General features: G+C 34.7%; 1 protein-coding gene across 2 annotated transcripts in view; it reads right to left on the bottom strand.

The window, feature by feature from the left end:
- LOC129748113 (zwei Ig domain protein zig-8-like) overlaps window positions 1-14,206 on the bottom strand; it is an 870,358-nt gene that overhangs the window by 672,044 nt on the left and 184,108 nt on the right. For both annotated transcript variants that reach the window (XM_055742607.1, XM_055742608.1), the window contains exon 2: window positions 11,265-12,756. The gene's annotated coding sequence lies outside the window, so the exon portion shown is untranslated. The remainder of the gene's footprint in view (window positions 1-11,264; window positions 12,757-14,206) is intronic.

Below are 14,206 nucleotides of genomic sequence, written 5' to 3'. Positions count from 1 at the left end.
TCATGAAGGAAATCGATACGAATTTTCTAGCGGGCCCCTGGAGGTCTACTGTCAGAAATTTTCCATTGAAAAGCTTTGCCTGAATGTTCCGGAGAAGAACGAGAGGAAAATAAAAATTATATCTAATTCTAAATTTAGCTGACGATCTGTGGAAATGCAAATCGATAAGTGGTACATAACGATTGGTAAAATTTACTAAAAAAATTCAGTTATTTTGAAGATCAATCTTCAGCAAATGAGAAACGTCAACAAAAATAGCCTTGATTCAGAAAACAATAGTTCAAAGTGTGCAATATAGATGGCGCATATGTTGCCCAATCATTTTAGTCATTCTCTTAACATATTCAATAGACGCTATCTCAAAAACTACTCGCACGCAAACTTTCGAAAACTTACCGAGTACGTTATTTTTACGCAACCGAGAGATTTTTGGTATTTTCTTTTGTTTGCATACTTTTCGTTCCTTATTTTGTATGCATCTCAAAAGTTTTTCCAATTAAACTTTCAGCGTGCGTACTTTTCGAATCGCCATTTTGTTTTTTTTGGTCGGTGATTCGCATCGAATTTCAAAACTTAGTCCGAAGGGTTCTTGGGGAAGTGCGGACATCATCTTTGGAATAGGTAACAAGCAATCCAGCTCTCGACCCAGCTCGATTACGGCGAATCAGCGCGCGGCTTCTTCCAAAATTAATTTTCATTCCTCCGGCCGGAGGCAACCGGATCAGGTTAGTGTAGTATCAAGATTTTAACAAATAACCAGATTGCTAAAACTAAATTTACAATAACAGGAACTATGGAATCCCTATCAGAGTGTGCACAGTGCATTCCCCCTGAAACGCCGGAACATCAAAAAGCAGGAGCTCAATATGATGAACCTAAGCTTGTGCCGTGTTGTGACCAGTCCTTTCGACGACCTAGCCTGAAGAAGCCGAAAAACGAGAACACGATATCGACGAAATTCACTCAAAACTTCTCTGTCCGACTGGATCTAAGGATGTAGGCAAAGGAATCGTTAAGACGGCTGGACCTGTTGCCACTAATGCCGCTGCTGCCTTCAGAAAACCCGAGGATTTTCATTCGCCAGAAGAATGTCTCCGCAGTTGGACCAGGTTAGTAGGTAATTACAATTTCTACAAATTGCAGTTTTCTAACTAAAAATGTTGATCTAAAAGGTACTACCGATGGAATTATGTCGCCTCCTTTTGGTTTTTCGGGTGATAAGAAAAACGTAGCGGCAGCTAGCCAGAAAATAATACCATCGACTCGAACCATGAGACAACCGGACCAAACAGGAAGCAGAGGAGGTCTGAGGTGAGTTTTTTTTTTTTTTTATTCTAATTTTTACCTTTAAGTTGCCCGCCACACTCCCCCACACCAAAAAACTCATTTGAGTTCCCTGGAAATGGACGCTTCTGTTCCCAGCATGTCGACAGCACAAAAACAATAACAAACGCGAACAAAACTCTACTCATGCTGGGAACCAATGATTTTTTTTAAACTAGTTGCGAGAGAATGGACGAGAATAAATACGATAATTACGTTACATGTGAATCTCAGTGGATGAAATATCCTTTTAAGAGATTCACTACAAAACAAATATTTACTAGATTAAAAAAGTTAAAAAAAAGGTTATACTAAATTAAACTAAGGCTGTCTTAAAAATAGATAAAGGTAAAAACAAAAAAAATTAAAAATAACAAAAACTAATATGATGGTTGATGGTTATCAAACTTGAGTTTCTTTGAGATAGAGTATTAATTTGGATTTGAAGGCAAGTCGATTGTTTATAATTTTTATATGGTTTGGCAATGTATTGTATTTAGTAGGTCCAATAAACGATATTCTACATTGACCTAGAGTTGTTGTTGAAATACTGCGTTGAAGGTGACGTGATTGACGAGTGTTATGCAATCGTTCTCCGATGATAAAGCTAATATTTCTATTCGTTTCTGAATGTAAACTATCAAAAACAAATAATAGGGTTTGCAGATCACACATTTTATTTAGTGGTAGAATATTATGCGATAAATTAGAATAAAGCTGGTTTGTTGGAAATAGTAAAGGAAGACCAAAAATGATTTTCAAGCAACGATTTTGCAATGTTTGAAGGCGTGCAAGTAGAGAAATCGATGCTCGTCCCCATAAAGAAATAAGATAATTAAATATAGAATGAATGAAGGCGTAGTAAAATCTTAATAGAATATGACTCGGTACAAATTGTTTGATTCCGCAAAGTGATGAGACCTTACTTTCTAAATACGTAATATGGTTTTTCCAAGATAAGGTTTCATCTATCAAAAGTCCAAGGTATTTGAAATTTGAGACTTTTTCGATTACATATCTATCGACTACTGGATCATCGTGAAAAGGTACGATTTTGCGAGAGGAATGTAGAATCATATATTTAGTCTTTGGAAAGTTTAAGGTGAGGAGATTCGCATTGAAATACTTCAAAAGGACCCTAAGATCGTCTTCGATTTGTTTGACAATGTTTCTTGGACATTTTCCTGGACAAAAAAGTGCTGTATCATCAGCAAAAAGCCTCGGAACGCCATGTAGAGGAAGTTTTTGGATGTCGTTTACATAAAGTAGAAACAGCAATGGTCCAATATATATAGTTGGTGGAATAATTTTTGGAAATGGAATAATTTTTGGCATTTCGGCGTACGCACGCATCGATAGAATTGGCTTAGCAATAGAACAGCACATGTGAGCGCTGATGGGGGGTGATTTTTTGCCCGGTCGGACACAATCTCATGTGTTCGACCCGTCCGTGTTTCAATGTGGGTAGGAATGCGATGGGTTTCTTCATCGCTTCCTATCAACATTGAAACGGCGAGCGGCAAAGAATCACGCAAGTAGTTCGAAAGCTGTTCACAAAACAAAAGTCCTGCTCACATTTTCACCAACTATTCAATTTCTTCTACCCAAAGCGCTCTAGGTTTGATCTTTCCACCTATAATACTTTCATGTTCTTTCTAAATATTCTACCTTGAATTTTCACAACTCGCCGAAATGCCAGCTAGTGTAGAGCAAAGCCGGGAGCAATGCATGGGAGCTTTTCATCAACATGCCCTCTAAATAGCCTAGAATTTCAACACCTATCAAGCTGTCTCCTATTGGCGCACTAATGCCTGTCTATATACCTTTCTTTCAAATTTCTATAAATAAATTCTCTCTAGTTTTCATTTCGCCGCACATGCCATTAAAATTATAATCAATATGAAAACCAATAAAATATATTTACAGGCTAATTTTCGCTTGAAGATAATTAAGTGCAAGTTCTTCGACCAATAAACATAACTAAAATATTTATTATATAAATAGAATCCTGAGATTATTAAAAAAAAATCTTTATCTATTAAAGAACAATATCTTCAAAATAAATATTTAATTTTATTTTATATTTGTGATTTCTGCTAGTTTGTGTTTCCAAACTGACTCTGATTATATATTAAACTAAAATTTTGAATCTAGAATTGAAACTATAAAACTGGATCTTCTGCAAATTGATCCTTAATGATATTCTCACAATGATATGTTTATTTTGATCATAAAATTAATTTCGAGCTGAACCTGGATCTGAGTTTTTTATTTGAATTCCGTATCTGAAACCTGCCTTTTGAATCTAGGTACAAAATCTGAATTTCGAATCTGATTACAAATTTTTTACCCTAATTCTAGATAATAATTTCTTTCAATTTTGAACCAACAATCGAAATATGTATCAAAACCCTCAACCAAAAATCTCTTATTTGAATTCCGAATTTTCGTCTTACTATGAATTCTTTCTTCAGTTATTTGAAATTCAATTTGTAAATCTCATTAAAAATTGCGAATGATGAAACTGTTTCGGATTTTTTCAATTCTAGATCACCATTATGAAACTTTCTTAAGCTTCAATTTTGCAACAGAATTATTGAAATTGAAATGTTGCAATAGTTACAGGTAATGTTATTTTTTCACATTCCAAAATAATGAGTTTTAAATATGGTAAATGCATCTAGTTTAGGATTCAAATGCAAAACCAGGATTCGAATCAGGTTTCTTTTTCCAATGATGATTCAAACTTGATTTCAATATAAAAAAATTGAATTTTGTTCTTAGTTTGTTTTTTTTTTTTAAATTTCAAATGTAAGTGAGCGTGTAATTTCAAAATCTTGAAATATCAATTTTTTCGAAGGCTCACAAACAAACATCCTTCCTGATGGAATCAAAGCGTTTAGAAGCAAACAGGTTGATTTATGTGACAATTCAACTTTTTGCGTTGGTAAATTTTTAGTTGTGGTGTAGTTTATGTTGTATTTCGAGGTAAATTTTTAATATTAAAAAAAATATGGACACTTTCCAAGAGTAAACCAGTCTAACACAAATAGCTAGAAACCCTATAAAATGGTAAACTTTGAAGAAAAAAAAAATTAAAGGGGAATAGTACGAGGACCTAGGGAATTGAATGAAGGCAAAATTTTGTATATTTTTGTAGTTAAAATTTTGTTAATAATTTAAAAATTTAGCCCCTTATTTATGCAGCATCATTGTCCATCATTCGATTTTAACACTAGAAAGACCGCACCAGTCAAAATGACTGGTGGGACACTTTGTTTGTTGAATATCTTTTAAACACTACGCTCTAAAAATTCGCAAAAAATACGACTTTTCATGAATTTTGAATCTCTACAAAACTGTGTACTTTTTTATTTTTCTAGCTCTTTTAATAAGCGAGAAAAATTTCGCCATGGACACTCGGACCGTGACCAGTCAAAATGACTGGTAAAATTCACAAACCTATAACTCAAACAAGATAATTTTTTTTCGCATGCTTTTGGTTTTATTTGCAATCTACATTCAAGACAAAAAGCCTTAGTTGATTTGTGGTGGGCAGGAGTGTGTCATTAGCTATGAAATTATTGATTTTCGATGCGAAGTCATTCAAATTTGTAGAAAAAGTTCTCGGAACGACCGCTGTGTGGCGCTTCAAGCACTTGACTCCCAATTTTTTTGGTCTGTTTTGTTGCTCAACTATAATCGAACTTTCTGTCAAAATTTGGCGAAATTTCATCAAGATTTGTAAAAGTTATGTTAGTTTTAATACATGTCCATTCGAGTAATCGAGTATTTTAGGTGATAAATATGTTTTATACTGAACTAGTATGAGTAAAATAATTATTAGAGATGTACCGAATATTCGGTCGGCCGAATATTCGGCGCCGAATACCGCCGAAAAACCGTTGAGCCGAATATTCGGCTCACCGAATAGTTGTGCTAAGTATTCGGCCGAATATCTACTACAGACTTGTAAATTTTTCAAATAATTTTGGATAACTTATAAAATATCGAAATAATGTTGTAAAAGCTACACAATCATTAAAAACTTATCGTTTCAGCAAAACTTCTAAGGTGTATCCGCGCATATTTCACTGTAGATCGTACAGGAGAATGCTAAACGGTAACGCTTTATACTTTAATTATAGTTTATTCCAGATTTTCTGGATATATTCAGGCTTGCCCATAAATCCATTAAAAAATCCAGATAAGTCAAATCTGGCCGGCATGTCCAGATATTGTTTAAAACTTTGATTAAACGATTTTTGCTCGGGTTTATTCATATTATTTGCTAAATCTAACAAAAACTCAAATTCCTCTTCAATTTTTTTTAGATTTTGTGTTAATAACGATTTTTCAAAAATTTCAAAATATTCATATATTTTGCCCTTTTAATTTTTTTTTCAATACAGACCCCGTTCGTTTTTGGCAACATGCCCGAACATTTTGTGTTGCCAAAATCGAATGTTGCCAAAATCGAACGGTTTTTTTTCTTAATTTTTTTTTTCTTATTTTGAAAAAATAACTATTATTATTATCATTAACGTTATATTTATTCAATTTCCGACCATTTTTGTCATTTTTTATTTATTTTTTATCATGTTGTTTATGCATTCTGTACTATTCTTGCTTTGTTTATAATGCATGTTATTTTGTGTCATATTTGCTGTTTTTTTCGTTCTTTATCATTTTTCTGTTGTTATTTGTCATTTTAAGTCTTTTGTTTGTATTTGTTTTTTAACTTTTTGAATTTTTTACTTTTTATCATTTTTACGTACTTTACAAATTTAAAAAAAAACTTTGGTTTTTGTTTTTGTATTTTATCACCATTTCAGAACGTAGAAACGTTTGTATGGTCTTTATCAAAATTATATTGGTCCTGTTATAGCGAAAACTAAAAGGTAATGTTGTTTCTAAAAACCGTTCGGCACATGTGCCAAAATCGGATGTTGCCAAAATCGAATGTTGCCAAAATCGAATGTTGCCAAAAACGAACGGGGTCTGTAATCGTTTTGAATGCCTGACCGTGTGGATACGTATGGTTGGAAGTATGGTATGTTTAAGGTTAAAGATCATTTATCTTTTCAACAACTATTTTGAAGATATCTTGCTCAAACTCGACCTTCATCTAATTCAATACCAGAGAAGCTATTTCAAATAGCTTGGCACCTGTTTCGACATGTTTTATCCCAGATTTCGCAGGAACGCAATCTTTTTAGTGATAATCGCCCTAGAAGCGACTAGTCATCTGATGTCTTTTCAGTTATTTGTGACATTTTAAAAATCTGAAAGATTCCCACTTAAGAATATCTTGTAATACATCATCCAATAATATCATCTGGTTAAAAAAAAACAATCGACTTAAAACATGAGGAACATTTATGTGGAAGAAATAGAAAGCGTTGAAATAATCGCCAAAGCTATTTTTTCACTAAAACTCAATAGAATGTTCGACCGAATATTCGGCCGAATAGTTGAAAAGGTCAATATTCGGTATTCGGTACATCTCTAATAATTATGAATTGTGTACTTATTTATTCAAAATTGAAGACCTTATGTCTATGAAACAGAACAATTTAAATGATTTTTTTTTATATTTGATTATTCTTCATACGTTGGTTATCCACCATGGGTGCACGGATTCACCGCAGTTTCTGCCCAAGTATGTATTCACATGCATTCTTAGATTATTAGGTTCGACAAATTTCCAATTTAAGTTCCCTTACAGGTATTCCGGCACCCGTGTATAAAGCTGGCAACTGATTGAACATTCTTATTATAAGAGGAAACACATCTTACCTGTCGGCAACTTACGGGGTTTGAACCCTAGAGTTTTCTTGCCGATACCGGGAATCGAACCCAGTACACCTGGCATACCTAGACTAGACTCACGCCAGTCTTTCTGATAGACCACATTGGCGCTACAATTTTTCAACATGGGTGCACGGAATGGCTGTAAATTCGCCGTTGTTAATTATATAGAAATTAATAGTTTTCAACTTGCTTCAGAACACAAAATATTTTTGAGTTAGATATGATAGACATTTGAAATGCAACATTAGTCAATTCATTAGTCAATCGAAAAACTTTTAAGGAAAAACAACTCAATGTGTACATTTGACCATGTTGATTCATTATTTTTATTTCCACTGTTTTCCGTCGCACGACATAACTTGATGCATATAATTCCTAAAATTCACTCGATCCATGATAACCGTTTTCCAATTTCTTGGATGTTGATCAGATCTTATCAGATAAATATACGATGGCAAAAACCTGTTTTTTAATAATAAATAAATAAATTTATTATTTCAAGATATAATTGAAATATTTCTTTTCCAAGAATGAAAAAACGGACGGAGCTTAAAATAAAAATCGTTATTTAAATAATTATGTCTCAACATGAAAGACATGATTTCGACTATGATTTAGTTAAGATTTGTAATAGTACTTTTTTAAAAATTGCAAAAAGTCCAATATTTGATTAAAACGCGGTGAATCCGTGCACCCATAGTGAAAAACCATGTATATAACACAAATTTTCATTTGAATCTTTAAAAGTCTTTATTCTTTACCTTTAACATGCAAAAAAATTGGTTTTGGATGAATGGCGGTGAATCCGTGCACCCATGGTAAATTGCTCTACTTATATAAAAAATATGCTTCAAAACTTACAATATCAGGTATAATTTATAGGCATCGGGTTGAAAAACTTCAGAGCGATGGATGCTAGAAAACATCTACTAAAACAAAACTGAAGTGAAACCGTGCACCCATGGTCAATAACCATAGCCATCTAACATGTTTTTATTATAAAATTGATAATGTGTTTCAATTTTTTGATAATTATTTGACATATTCATTTTATGACATACACGCATTCGTCAACTATGCCAAACTGAGGTGATTCCGGGCACCCATGGTGAAAAAATATTTCAATTTTACAACAAAAATGTTATCGAATTAATAACAAAATAATTTCAAAAGAAAAAATTTAAAAATATTTTGATAGAAAAAATTTCCCCTTTACCAGTCATTTTGACTGGTCACGGTCCGAATAGGTATATTCAATTTGCCGGTCCTTCTAGTGTTAATTGTTGTTCGGCATTAACACATTAAGTGCCGCATGTTGAAACACAGAAATACTGAAGGTGTTTTGTATCCTTTATAATCAGGAAAACTTGTTAGAACCGTCAAAATAGATGCTGATCCCAAAGCATCAAATTCTAATCAGATACGAAATGGATTTTTAAATCAAATTTATAGTAGTCTTATAATTTCCTGCAACCATGATTTACGTTCATAGGAGTCCAGTACTGGTTTTAAAAATATGAAACATGCCACATTCCCCTTAATAGAAAAAATAATCGAAAAATATTGAAAAAAAAGTGATCAATCTTACTCCGGATTACGGTAATTTCATTTCTAATGAATAAATTAAAATTTTCGTTTGATTTTGCTAATGAAATGAAGAAAATCAGGCAACACCTGGGCAATCCGATTAGCTAAGTCTTATCTTATTCAAATTCAACAAACTGTAGTAGAATTGTGAACCTGGAATAAGATTTCGAGGTGAACATTTCGCTTGGCTTTTCGGAACCTCATGGACGGGGTTTAACGACGTTATGAACGTTACGTTTTTAGAAGTCATTAAAGTTGGAAAGCGTTTCATGATGCCCCAGTTGATGGTATTATTGAATGTCACCCGAATTTTAATCTAAATTTTGGTTTAAAATAGCAAAAAACAGGTTCCAATTTAAAAATGCAACACAATTTCAAATAATTTCGAGACCACTTTGAAAGCTGCTCGTTTCTGGATTCGTTTACAACAGAAAATAGTTGAAATTCATGCTTAAAACTTTTACGTGATTAGGGGTAAGGTCTGGCGAGGCTTTTTAATAATTGGCCGAAAGGATACGCTGGATTTTACGCTTTTCCAGAACAGTTTTTTGGTTTTTCTATGAATAATCCAAGAAAAACGAGCATTTTGATAACGAACTTTACATGGTTAATGTCGTTAAAGTCGTGAGTGCTAGAAGTCAGTCTCTCAAAAATCCTCGAAATGCTTTTTGACCATGAAATTTACTTGTAAATTCAGTTATGCGAAGAAATGATTCTTAAACTCATACTCATGATAAATCAAGTGTATTGATCCATCATCAAGCGTAGTTTCAAAACGCAAATAGCCAAGTGTTTTAACTGTTGATTATTATTATTATTATTATTAATAGTTTATTATAGAGGATTTTAACTAATACTAGTCCTTCGTCCTCTGAGAGAAAGAAAAAAAAAATACAGATACATACACAAATACACTAAATTACAGTTTTCTTAATAAATTAGCACTTTTCAAAAAATCTAACAACTTTTTTTCATTGCTTGGATTCAAAGCAGAGGAAACGTCGTGACTGATGCCGTTAGTTTTTCTTTCCTGGTCATACATACGACATTCTCCAATCAAATGATTAACGGTTAAAGGTTCGTTACAGGTGTTGCATATAGATGTTCCAGTTGTCCAAAAGCTTGAATGAGTTAGAGTTGTATGACCAATCCGAAGACGCGTGAGTGATCGCCGTTCCAAAGGATCTGTTCTGTCATACCAAGGAATGGTGGTGTTTTTGATTTCTCGAAGAAAAAGTTGTCTGCTATTAAACCACGTTTGTTCCCAAGTTTTTCGTATCTCCCTTGAGATCATTCTCCTTATATCCTGAGCCGGAACTTCGAAAATTATTTGTTCATAACTTCTTCCCAGAGAGGCTAGATTATCAGCTAAAACGTTTCCAGTGATTCCAACGTGGCCAGGTATCAAATAAAGAGATGCGTTTAATCGTGTTAACTCGAATTCAATGCTGCGTATCCAAGGATGGGTCGATTTTCCAGATTCAACAGCAGACAACTGTTGATTATCTTTTATACATTTCTCTTGTTTAATTTTCAGCGAACCTTTAAATACAGTAAAAAAATACAATTTCTTTTTTCGATTTTTCATGGTTAAAAATGCCTGATTTTGGCGAAGACATCATTTGACTTTTAATAAACAAATCACATTTGGAAATAACATTTAGTACTTTGCGTGAAGTCAAACCAGCATCATTATTTGTGCCGTTTCCAGTAGTTTACAGGTTAAATGTGACCCAAAAAAAAAGAAAACCAACAACCAAAAAAGTGCATTGCATATTTACCTTTGTGGTTTTTCAGTCGCGGTTCTGAGGTTCGGTTGTTTGCTTCTCTTATTACCGGTACTTTTTCGCTTTTATGATTCCATTTCCGGAAAGCTCTGATCCGGCATCTGAGATTGTATTATTGCCCACAATTTACGGCAGAAAAACCAACCACCCAAGCAACGTAAGAGCGAGAGCCATTGGCGACAAGCGTGCTCGGGAGCAGCAGATTTTTTAGGACCACAAAAAGGTAAAATAGGAAAAGGCGCATAAAAATCTCAACGAAATTCCGTCCCACTTTAGAGAGAAATATTTTCCACAAAAACAGCTATGGCTCCGACAAAAGGTGAACCAAAATGGAAACAGCCTTACACAGATGACAGTTTTCAAATACCTGAAAAAAAATTGTTCGTGATTGACAATTTCATTTGGAAGACGTTTTTTTACGGGGTAGAAATATGACGTTTTACTATTCTTATCTTTCAGATCATAATTAACTGATTTGAAATTTAAATCACAAGAAATGTGTTTATGTATTCTGAGTTATGTAGAGGTATAGTAATAATTATTTTTCAAGTTGTAATATGCGGATATGTTTAATTGACAATTAGTTCTCGTTCCGACTGCGAGTTTAGATTTAGAATATATGGACATTAAAATTAAGAACTGGTAGTTTCCCAGATGCTAATGACAAAACATTATGTAACTTATTTAAATATTTTTGATATTTCCCCAACTGAAAAAGTCAGCACCCGGTGCTCGTGAGAGCTTAATACTCACCTTTTTCTCGGCGTCTCTGTTGGGAAGAATGCCTGGGTAGGGATAGCTGTTAGCCACGGAATCTTTTTAGCGTGCGTCACGTGGCCGTAATTTCTCTTGTTGCTACCGCCCGCACGGATTCGTCCTTTTTTCGTTGTCTAAGGGATGGAAATTTTTCAGGAATACCGTTCAATTTTATTTTATTGGTTCATTTTTCGGATGCGGCTCACGGCAACCCCACGGCCCTCTGCCTTGTCCGCTCTCTCTTCTTTCCCGATGTGCGCGTTTGATCACTGCCACACAACACCAGTTTGTCACACTTTTTGGCCACTGGAATGGGCACTTTTCGTTCAGCGTGCAATAACGCTTTACAGCAGGTAAATGTTTCGCCTCGGCCAAGCAGGCGTTGGAAGCGGAAACATTTCTTCCCAGAGTGGGAATGTCAATTTTCCAGCGCCTTCTTGTGCAGCCTGCCGGTGACGAAGACGATGATGACGGTGCGGCTATAAGCAATTACGGGCCTACTGTGTATTTCCTTTGAGCAGCACCATCGAGGAGAAAAAATGGCCGGTTAAACAACGGAAGAGGTAAAATGTTTGAAATTTCCAGCACTTTTATTTTTATTCCCCCGAATTGGCAATCCTGACCAGGTTCGGTTTTGTCCCGGGAAGCATATGCACGGTTCTTCTGCAGCTTTTCTAGGAAGGTGTAAAAGGTCGCAATATTCGGCTATTTCTTTACTTGGAATTTTACCTCACAGGACCGGATCCGGTTCCAAGAGTTTTGCATAGAAATCGTAATGGCCGGAAGCGCAGGTTTCCACATCGGGTGCCAGACATTAAATTACCAGCGGTGGCAATTTAGCGCTGAGGGACGAAACGGTTTCATTTCACGGTACAAATATTCCCGTGGTATGCTGTTACTATTTTGCCGCAACTGTCTATTGCGCTGCTGCTGTTCGTAGTTGTATGTTGCTCAAAATTGGCTCCCAGTTTCGAATTCCTCCAGGCCTCAACAATTGCCGCTCTCGTATTCGCCGCCCAGCTTTTAGATTTGGATCGTTATTGTTTTATTGCACCCAATCTGGTTGATTTGATGGCCTGTTGACAAATTCGTTTTTTACGGTTTTAGATTATTTGCGCTTTTTCTGTTGCCTTCGTTTTGCGGGGCACTGTTAGCTGTTATTGTTTTGTTCGTGTGATGTTAGGTTTTTGGTTTGTTTTGATTATTCACATGTTTTTGTTTTGCTCTTGCTGGCAGCCAGAATGGGTTTTTTCAGTGATGATGATGGTTTCTTGTTGGTTTATTTGGGAAACGACTTGATTGATTCTGGTATTTCTATTTACAGTTGTGGGTTTTCATATGGTCAGCTTTAATTGATGGACTTTTGCTTGTGTTTAATTTGGACACTGCACCTACGCACGTACAACTATTGATTATTAGCGATTTATTGTTGACTTTAGGAGAGCGTTAAATTTAAAACATTGCACACCGGATTCTCCAAGCTAGAAATCTGAAATGATAAACAGAAGAGAAAAAAATATATCATTCGTAATTAATTGCTGACACGTTAATTATATGTGGGATGAATGGTATTTGACTGGCTACGTTGCAGGCATTCGATTATTACGCTGGTTTAAACACCGATTGATATGGATGGATATTCAGATTGTGTTTGCTAACCCTATGTTTTGTTTAACTATAATCAAACTAATTAAACTAAAAGCATGATTGCGATTCCAAAATCAATACATTCTCATAAAGTGATATCTCGAGCTCTGAAACTAATCAAAGAGCGATTAATATCAAACATGCTGTACTCTAGACCTAGAGATGTAGAATTTACAAGCCTGGTTAACGATTCAGGTGGATTCTGGCTTCAGATTGAAAATTCACCGCTATGAAATTTATGATTGCAGATAAAAATATCTAAGACCCATAATTAATAATCGACCGATAAGAAAGAAAGGCAAAAACTTGTGGAAACTGACCTTGGCAAAAAAGTTATTTCAGTTAATGAGTAAACTGAGGAGTTTTAGAAACATTCCTTTATCTAAATGAGAAATAGGATATCATCTGAGTTTTTTTTAAATCAGTCTTTAACGAAAACAGCGCTCTGCATACAGCCCTAACCTTAAAGTAAAGAGGAAAGATGATGGGATTGATTTAACAGAGATGGACTATTTTTATCCTGTTTTTTAAACAGATTGATTCTAGGACTTACCGTAAACTGTGAGAATTGAGGATATTTGAGACCATTTTCTCATTTTCATCACATCTTTTTGGAGAAATTTAGCAAATCGTCGTCTTTTACATTTTCTTGTAATTTCAAGTTTATGTGCTTCAAAAGTTAGATCGATACATGAACCCGTTTTTTCAAGGAGCATGCTCAGAATTTATTTATTTATTTGATGTCTTTGACTGTGTTGTCATACAGACCATGAAATTTAACTTGATCATAAATTAGGTGATAAAGGAGGCTTAAAAGTAGCTTACGTAACGCATCAAACATTCAAATTTAGCTTTGGATACATATATGTACATTGAAGTCGAACAAATGATCGGGATTCGACCAGATAGAACTGAACGCCATAAACTTGATTTCGAGAAAATCGAGGTTCAAAGTTCACAGCCCTACCAATTGTTACTATTTCATTAGATAGTTTTGGTCATTTTCCATATCATTAAGACTCTTATAGGGATGTCGGTCAATTTATGAAGAACTGGAAAAAAAAACTGAATTTCAGTTCACTCTGGTCGAACAAAAATGCCATGCACTATTATTTGACTGAGCAATTTGTTCTAAACGTAGGAGCCGTAGGCACACACCTGTAAGCAGCACCTAACAAGAAAATGGCCTTTTTCGTTGAGCCAGAGTGAACCGACCGTGTCATACAAATTCCACACTTTTAGAATGCGGAATATCTTTGTTTGTTACTTTCCGGTTGCGTTCTGAACGACAG

The sequence above is a fragment of the Uranotaenia lowii genome, chromosome 2, assembly GCF_029784155.1.
Source record: "Uranotaenia lowii strain MFRU-FL chromosome 2, ASM2978415v1, whole genome shotgun sequence".
Taxonomy (NCBI): Eukaryota; Metazoa; Arthropoda; class Insecta; order Diptera; family Culicidae; genus Uranotaenia; species Uranotaenia lowii.
Note: the sequence above shows the minus strand (reverse complement) of the source record. Positions and strands in the feature narration are given on the sequence as shown.